The sequence below is a fragment of the Pipistrellus kuhlii genome, unplaced genomic scaffold, assembly GCF_014108245.1.
Source record: "Pipistrellus kuhlii isolate mPipKuh1 unplaced genomic scaffold, mPipKuh1.p scaffold_m20_p_8, whole genome shotgun sequence".
Taxonomy (NCBI): Eukaryota; Metazoa; Chordata; class Mammalia; order Chiroptera; family Vespertilionidae; genus Pipistrellus; species Pipistrellus kuhlii.
In genome coordinates this window covers 10,429,169-10,438,761 of record NW_023425584.1, presented here as the reverse complement: position 1 = coordinate 10,438,761, position 9,593 = coordinate 10,429,169, and the positions used below count along the sequence as shown (strand labels likewise).

General features: G+C 34.9%; 1 non-coding gene across 1 annotated transcript; it reads left to right on the top strand.

Annotated features, from left to right (window-relative positions):
• Positions 1–764: 764 nt before the first annotated feature.
• Positions 765–866, top strand: LOC118712018. Its single transcript, XR_004985942.1, has one exon. It is a non-coding gene; the product is annotated as a U6 spliceosomal RNA (small nuclear RNA).
• Positions 867–9,593: the final 8,727 nt, after the last annotated feature.

The window sequence follows — 9,593 nt, the reverse complement described above, 5'->3', positions numbered from 1 at the left end:
TCTTTTTTTAACTGAATTTATTTGGGTGACTTTTGTTAATAAAATTATATATAGATTTCAGGAATTTTTCCTTAAAAAGTTAAAAATGGAACTCCCATTTGACCCAGGAATCCCACCTCTAAGATTGTATCCCAAGAAACCAGAAACAACAATCAGAAAAGATATATGCATCCCTATGTTCATAGCAACACAATTTACAATAGCTAATATTTGGAAACAACCTAAGTGCCCATCAGCAGAGGAATGGATTAAAAAACTGGCACATCTACACAATGGAATACTATGCCACTATAAAAAAAAAAAGAAGGAACTTTTAGCTTTTGCAACAGCATGGATGGAACTGGAGAGCATTATGCTAAGTAAAATAAGCCATTTGGAGAAAGATAAATATCATAGGAGTCACTCATGTGAGATATAATGATCAACATAATTTGATGAACAAAAATAGATCCAGAGATAAATGACAGGGGAAGTGGGGAGCTGGAGGGTTAGAGAGCAACCAAAAGACATGTATGATGCATATTAGCATAACCAATGGACACAGATACTGGGGCAGTGGGGGCTGGCCCAGGGTGTGAATGGCCGGGTGGGTTTGAGGATGGGGGGTCAATTGGGAGAAAAGGAGACATATGTAAAACTTCAGGTAATAAATAAATAAATAAATAAATAAATAAATAGATAGATAGATAAATAAATAAATCTTAAAAATGATTACAATTTTTTCTTACTATAAATTATTATTTTGCCACTTAAAAAATCCTTTCGTACTCTCTTCAGCAGCACATATACTAAAATTGGAATGACACAGTGATTAGCATGGCCCCTGCTCAGGGATGACACACAAAAAGGAAGCATTCCATATTTTTTTGAAGAGGATAAAGTGGGTCAACTATATGGTGACAGAAGACTAGACTTTGCGTGTTGAGCACACAATGCAATATACAGATTATGATGCATTGTAGAACTGTACACTTGAAACTTATATAATATCAAACAGTATCAAACTAAAAAGAAAGAAGAAATCACCTGGCTATGGACACTCTTTTATGCTTAAAACATTTGAAGAATCCAATATTAGTATCCTCAGTATTACCTGATGTTTTCACTTTTTAAATAAGTTTACTGGAGTTTAGAGTTGCAAATAAAGTTCACCTATTGTATTCTGAAATCTCTGAGAACACTACTGGGTACATTGAACACAAATACAGGACTATCTACCCTAACATCCACACCAATTACCTTCTAACATGCTAAGTAATTTACTCCTTTAGGATAAAAGTCAGTTTTTGAGGAAGACTGTGCCATAAAATTCAGCTTGATTTAAATTAAATCTTAAGTGATTTGGTGAAACGCAACATAATAGTGTTTTTAGAAACAAAAAATAAAATTTTATTAAAAATTATTTGAATAAAGTTGTGTCTGTTATCATAATTCAATTTGAAACAATCTTTTATTCTCAATGGGTCATTTTTTTGTATCCTGCTGCAAATTAAAAACAAGTGGGAGAAAAATAATATTATAAAATTAATCCACTGCTTAAAGCAAGGTACCTGTAAATAGACTTATTTACTTTTGCTTAATAATTTCTTTTGTGGTAGGATTTCAAACCAGGTGATTGGATTTATATAATACTTTTAGTTGAATTAAGAGCAAATTGGGTCAATTCTATTATATGAATTTTCCTTAAAAAGAAAACTAACATTTTTTTAAAAGTTACCAATTAAAACTAGTACTCAGAGTAAGTTTCAGAAAAATGTTAAGAATTAATTAACTCCTATAGTCTAAATAGGAGCAGATTATGAACTGCAAAAACAGAATCTGCCAAACCTGTGCCTGAGGCATTTCAAATATAAGAGTGATAATAAGTAGTCAGAGAAAGTTTTCTTAAATTAGTCCATTTATATTTGGATTTGGGAAGGAGAAAGCATTATATTTTTTCATTGTACTATGTTAAAAAAAGAAATGTCAATATATTTTAACTATTTTAAAAGTCTGAAAGTACACTTGACCATTGATATAGATATAGATATAGATATAGATGATATATAGATATATATAGATAGATATAGATATAGATATAGATATAGATATAGATAGATATAGATATATCCATAGATATAGATATAGATATAGATATAGATATAGATATAGATATAGATATAGATATAGATATAGATAAAAGCCAATCAACTGGTACGCCTGGAAGACCAGAATGACCAGTCACTATGACTCCCACTGCAGCCCTCAAATGCCCCCCACCCCGATCGGGGGCAGAACTGGCTGAGGGGAGGGGCTGTGGGTGGTTGGCCGGCCAGCCCTGCCCCCGATCTGTCCCCATTGGGGTGAGCCAGCCAGACCCCAACCATGCACAAATTCATGCACTAGGTTTCTAGTAAATATAGATATAGATGAAGAAATAGATAATGATAGATATAGAGATAATAGAGATAGAGATAAAGATAGAGATAGATATTCTAGAATGTAGCCTAAGAGTGAATACAATGCAAAGTAGAAAGTATTCTCAACACAGCAGCCACAGTAACCCCTTTAAAATGTGAGTCAGATCCTGATGCTCCTATGCTCAAAATCTTGCCATGGCTCTTCCTCACTCAGAATCAAAGCCAAACTCTTTAAAGGGAACTTTAAGGCCTTTTGTGATCTGTCTCCCTCTCCCCCCACTCCACCCCAATACCAATACCTTTCCCAACCCACAGCAGACCCACATGGTGCCTGAGACTTCTCCTCCTCTTTCCCTCCTCTTACAGCCTTGTCACCCCTAACTGCTCTCCCCTGCAGGGTTGATCGCCTCCAACTGCCCTCCCTTGCAGGCCTGGTGCCTCCTAACTGCCCTCCCCTGCTGGCCACCTTATGGTGGCCATCTTGTGTCCACATGGCGGCAGGATTTTTGACCACATGGGGGCAGCCATATTGTGTATTGAAGTGATGGTCAATCTGCATATTACTCTTTTATTAGATGGGATATAGAAGATAAGCTTCATGAAAATAAGAATTTTTATGTTTTATTCTCAAACACCTTGAAAAGTGCCTGGGAGTAAGCATTCAGGACATATGTGTTTAATGAATGAAATATTAAGTCCATGATTTTTCTCCAATAGAAAATTAAGTTTGTGGGAGAAAAACATACCCTGAATCAGGACTAGAAAAACTAGAAAGAATATAGAACCATAGGAACGACTATGAAAGGAGTTGGCTTGGAGTGACTGTAAAAAAAAAAAAAAAAAAAAAAAAAAAAAAAAAAAACCTCTAGAATGAAGAAATTTAAAAACTTGTGATTAGCCAAACTGGGCTTTTTCTAGAATTCTTTAATTTCTTATCTACATTCTGTGTTTTATATTAGGAAGACTTCAGTAATATTTTTCACACATTTTCTGTGGAAGTATTGCAGATGGCTTCTGAGAGTAAATGAGGAAAATGAGGCTATATCCATTTGGCCACAAACCAGCAATCCAAGTATTTGAGGCAAGAGGCCCTAGAGTCAATGAACCATTGTGAATCTGCAGTATTTCGCTCATACCCTTTATCTTGAGATTTCAATGACCATTTAAAACAATTTTCTTTCATCCAAATTGGCATTTTATTTAGAAATGGGGTTTTGTGTGAAGCTTTAAGATGCTCTCTATCTTTTTTATTTCCGCAATTAGAACAACTGCTCTATCCAACAATGGGCTTTAAACTTTAAAATTAAGATAGACTTCTAGTCTGAGATCTATAATATGCCCTCAAGGTGAAAATTACTCATTCTCTAATCTTTAATAGTTAAGTTTAAGTTACCTTTTTAAATATCAATAATCATAATAAAATAAAGTCCCTACAATCTCATGAATATAGTAGGCAGGTATCATAAGAAAGTGGAAAGGCAAGATTCTACCATTAGTGACAAAAAAAAAAATGTAGCTTTTCTGCTATGTTGAGAAATTATAGCTTCCTTCACTCCAAATTCCATTCTCTTTTCTCTCATCATTGCTTGTCTATAACTTTATTTGTAAAGAATAGTTTGTACAATTTCTTTTTTTTAATATATTTTTTTATTGATTTTGTACAGAGAAAAAGGGAGAGAGATAGAGAGTTAGAAACATCGATGAGAAAGAGTCATCGATCAGCTGCCTCTTGCACACCCCCTACTGGGGATGTGCCCACAACCAAGGTACATGCCCTTGACCGGAATCGAACCCGGGACCCTTCAGTCCCCAAGCTGACGCTCTATCCATTGAGCCAAACAGGTCTCGGCAGTTTGTACAATTTCTTGCATATATCAATAAAATTATTTACTTACTAGAGGCCCAATCCACGAAATTTGTGCACTTACTGGTAGCCATTTATATCCCTAAGGTGCCAGCAGTGTTCAATAAGGTATCATCTAAATTGGAATCACAATTGATGACATTCAACCAGGTAAGCAATAGACATCATAGCCAATAATTGGAATTAGTTAAGTACCAAGGGTTTGTCTAGAGAAAATTTTAAATAGTATTAATTTTATATTTATAAAAAATAGTCAAACAACTTGAACAGAAAGATAGATTAAAAATAAGAGAAATTTTCATTAGTAAGAAAATCATGGTATCCTATCAGAATATTCTGAGGTCACATTAAAACTTAACTCTAATTTTTTATGTATTAACATAGATGTTTAATAAAATATTAATGAAGTGAATAGGAATTCCTCACTAATGCTAAATGATATGTGTTAAATACCAAATAATTTAATGAGCATTTTTATGTTTATTACATCTCTGGAATCTTATATTAAGCCTATTAAATAGGTACAATTAGAAATTCCATTTTATAAATGAATAAACTAAAGCTCAGAAAGATTAAGTAACTTGCATAACTTTGCTCAGGAATGAAATGGTAGAGCTTGACCTCTAGCTTGGGTCAGACCAAATTCAGAGACTGCTAAAGAAAGATAGGCTTGAGATTTGCAAAGTAACAATGGTGGTTCTATCGGAGAAGTAGAATTAAGGAGTGGATTAAAAGGAGCAGTTGTCATTTTTTATAATCTCCACTATTTAAATTTTATAGTAAATATGCATTATTTCAAAAAAATAGAAAGCACATATCCATTAAATAGAAAATAAATGTATCCATTAAAAATAATTGTAAGGAAAAACTCTTATGTGCTTTACATCTTGGAAGAGAGTGACTTAGAGCAGTTCCCCAGGCCCTGGAAATTGGTTTCTTTTTCTAGGGTTAACTTTAAGAATGCTTCTTAGAGGAAAAGCATCTCTCATAAGTTATAGGTATGGTTCTGCTCTGAAGTGAGAATGAAATGACAGATGGGTCATGTGCAACATCCAGTGAGAAGACCAGAAAAGAAACTGCAAAAGTGAAACAGGTAAGTAGATTAAAATGTGAGATCAATAAAGAGTCTGAGCACATAGAAACTAAGATGGCAGAGACAAGATGAGGCTGAAAGAAGGTCCAAACTTTTTACAGAGCAACTAGTGAGATCTTTAGATAAGACGAGTCCAAATTGCCACTCAAGATGGCTATCTGAAGATTCTGAGGAGCAAAGCTTGGACACTATCAGACACTAGATATCCCCAACAAGACAGCTTGGAGTCCATCACTAATTACTTTTATTCCTTCACTTTCCACTTCCCTGGCCTCCTACATGTGACACTATCTGGCGGCTATTTAACTAGGATATGGAACAGACCCAGTTCTCTGACAGAGGTATTACCCTAAGGTGAATATATGTGAGACTTTAAATTCTTTCAAATTCTTGCTATCTTAGGGGCAATTTGTAGGATAATAACTTGTATTTACAAAGTGCTATATTCCAAGTAATTCAAACATTGAAAACATCTGGTTTGTTCCCCCTCTTCTACAATGAATAAAGAGGAAAAACATGATGGAGGCAACAATGCACAAGAATTAAACCAGAAGCCCAGTTGATGTGGCTCAGTGATTGAGTGTCAACCTATGAACCAGGAGGTCATGATTTAATTTCCATGCCTGGCTTGTGGGCTCAATCTCTAGTGTGAGGCATGCAGAAGGCAACCAATCAATGATTCTCCCTCATCATTGATGTTTCTATATTTTCTTTTATTGATTTTAGAGATGAAGAGAGAGGGAGAAAGATATAGAAAGGTGGCTTTAGAAGGCAGAGGTGTCACTTAAGAAACATCCAGAGCATTTTTTTATATTCTCAGCTGCAAACCCCCCTTTAGAAATTGCTCTTCTCTCACTCTTATCCCACACAGCTCACCTCAGACTATTTGCTCCAAGATTTTTTTTTAATTAAGTTTTACTGGTATACCCAATCACTTGAAATAGACCCATCCAAATATTGAGGCAAGGGGCATTTCTTTAATAGTTGCCCAAGCAACTGTTTGCTTCATTATTTAGTCTTGCTCTTGCTAGTGCAAAATAATTCCATGCCACAAACAAGATGTACTGATTTACTCTTCCTAAATAATCTACTGCCCTGTCCTCATATATAGCAACTGCAATTCAATGTAAAATATTGGAGCCATGCCTTTACTTGGATTCTGCAGGAAAAAAAAAAAAGAAAAAAAAAAGTCTGTCCAACATGGTTCAATAAATGGTGGAGGGAAACTCCATACCAACTGAGGCTATAAGGGAAATTTGATAAAAGAATTGCATGATAACACTTATTCCTGAAAAACATCTGCAAAAAGGAAGGGTTATGTTTCCACAGCAACCAGCTATGTTGGGTCCACTAAGCTCTATTAAAAAGAAAAAAAGAAAGAATTGGAGAGAGAGACAGGCATGAAGGCCAGAGTGGGATAAAACAGGAAGGCATATCAAGCAACAATTAGTAATGCTGAAGTGTACCATGGTTGTTCCTACCTAGTTCTGTCACTTTCAAATTTTAGCTCAGAGGTTGAAAATGCAAAAGCCAACAGAGCTGTTTCATTATGCAAATGAATAAGGGCTGATGGTAACTTGTCTAAATAAGAGTCACAGGCTTCACCCATATGGTGCCTCTACTACTCAGCTCCAATCCAATGTAGCCAAGCAAACAAACAAACAAAAATGTGCTCAAAAACATGAATTTCTATGTGAAATACTTCTATCAGTTTCCTTTTCTGTCTTTTTTTTTTTTTTTTTTTTTTTTTTTTTTTTTACCAAAACCTTAGGGGCTTAAAAGAACATTATTATCTCACATTTCTTTAGGTTGGAAATCCACTTACAGTGAGGCTCAGCAGGGACCTCTGCTTAGGGTCTCTTTAGGCTGAAATGAAGGTGTTGGCAAGTTACATTTTTTTCTAGAGGTTCTGAGAATTAATCAGCTTCCACACTCTTCCAAGTTTGACCCAATTCAATTTCTCAGGACTGTAGAACAAAATCCCATTTTCCTTGCTGCCCACATTTCTTCTCTTATTTTCCAAGTGGCCTCCCTCCTACAACAATGAGTTGAATCTCAGTAATGCTTTGACTCTCAGATTTCCCTTGCTGTCATACCTCTCTGCCTGCCAGTTAGAGAAAGTTTGTTTTTTAGGATTCATGCAATTAGAATGGACCCACTTAGGTAAGCCAGGAATAATTTTTTATTATTATTTAAATGTCTGATCTATAACCTTAATTATATCTGCAAAGTCCCTTGTGCTGTGTAATGATACATTCTCAGATTCAAAGGATGAAGGCATGGACACCTCTGGGAGCCGTTCTTCTGCCTACCACAATCCCAAATTTAAAATGTTGACAAATAATTATCAACACTACTTGAGCCAGATCAAACGTGTATGTGGTCCACATCTTGACTCAAGGACAACCTGGGTGGCCTCCACTTTAGGAGGTAAATGTTATCAACAAAACCAATACTGTGCAATAGCATTTAAAATAGGATATTCTCTAAGTTAACTGGTGTGAGAATAAATGTATTATTAAAAAGAAAATTGGTACTTGGTTTTACAGTCTTTGCTCCTACATGCACTTGTTAGTGCTACATATAGAGTCAAGGCCCTTTAGTATGAACTTTGTAAATATTTAAATAATTAATAATCAGTATTTGTTTATACCCCTCTCTTTTTTGCAACACTCTTAAAATCATTACTATGATGTACACTGGCTAGAAGGCAGTTTAAATACATTGTTTTCTTGCTGGGCTTGATTTATATAATCTATTAGCTATTTTTTACTGGGTCAGGATAAAGAATTAATTTTAACCCAGAGAATAATTTGCTTTTTGTGTTTTTGCCTTAATTCTATGGTAAATGAACCATGAAACTGTAAGAAAGTATATTGGCATTAATAATTTTCCTTAACATTCTAACTTATACTTTATATCTTCAAACTAAATTCCATGCACTTTTTTAAGTGCTGATAATTTAAAAAGGGAAACAAACACTTGGACTGGAGAAGACTGGCAAGAGGATTGCAATACCTCTTTGCCTCATCAGACACAGTTGCCTCTAAACAACTCATTTAATTTGGGAGACAGATCTGATTTAATCCAGGTATTATCTTGTCAGCTAACTCTGAAAAAATTGCCAAACAAACTGAGCTTAATTTTTTTTTTATCTGTAAGTAAATTGCAAAATATTTTTACCTACTGTGCATAGGTTGTTGTGAGGATTAAGTATGATGATCACAGCCGGGACCGGTTTGGCTCAATGGATAAAGCGTTGGCTTGGGGACTGAAGCGTCCCAGGTTCGATTCCCGTCAAGGGCATGCACCTTGGTTGCAGGCATATCCCCAGTAGGGGGTGTGCAAGAGGCAGCTGATCAATGACTCTCTCTCATCGATGTTTCTGACTCTCTATCTCTCTCCCTTCCTCTCTGTACAAAATCAATAAAATATATTTTTAAAAAAAAGTATGATGATCACAGAAGTGCTTAGACAAAGTCTGATGCTTAGTGCACTCTAAACAAGACATTAACATAATTCTGGTTTTATCTTAGATAAAATGTTTAGTTCATAGAGAGTCTACTACTCAGCTTACTAATTTTCCTTCAGGCAAAACTTTTCTAAGTTATTAACATAACTTTCCTCTTAAAAATTCAACCTGCCGCCGAGACCGGTTTGGCTCAATGGATAGAGCGTCGGGTTGGGGACTGAAGGGAGTCGGGTTCGATTCCGGTCAAGATCATGTACCTTGGTTGCAGGCATATCCCCAGTAGAGGGTGTGCAAGAGGCAGCGGATCAATGTTTCTAACTTTCTATCTCTCTTCCTTCCTCTCTGTACAAAATCAATAAAATATATTTTTTTAAAAATTCAACCTGCCGTTATTATTAATTATTATTGCCATTTTGGAGAACTAACACATTTCTAGCTACTAAGTTAAAGACTTACAATATTGCATTTAAGATTGCTTTAGCTAATATATCCTATTTATAAAAATAATCATTATATTGCCCAAATATAATTGATAAAAATGTATGATAAACTGTAAAGTAAAAAGATTAAAAACTGCACAATAATGCAACTATGCAAAATATATACAATTATGGGCAATAAAGGCAAATAAAAAATAATTTTGTTAGGGATTATTGGATAGATTGTTTCCCTTTTTTAATAGTAATATACCATGTTTTCAATTTTAAAAGTCGTTTAAAATCCATTAGAATTGGCTACAGATTTTAACAGTATATACAGTAGCTT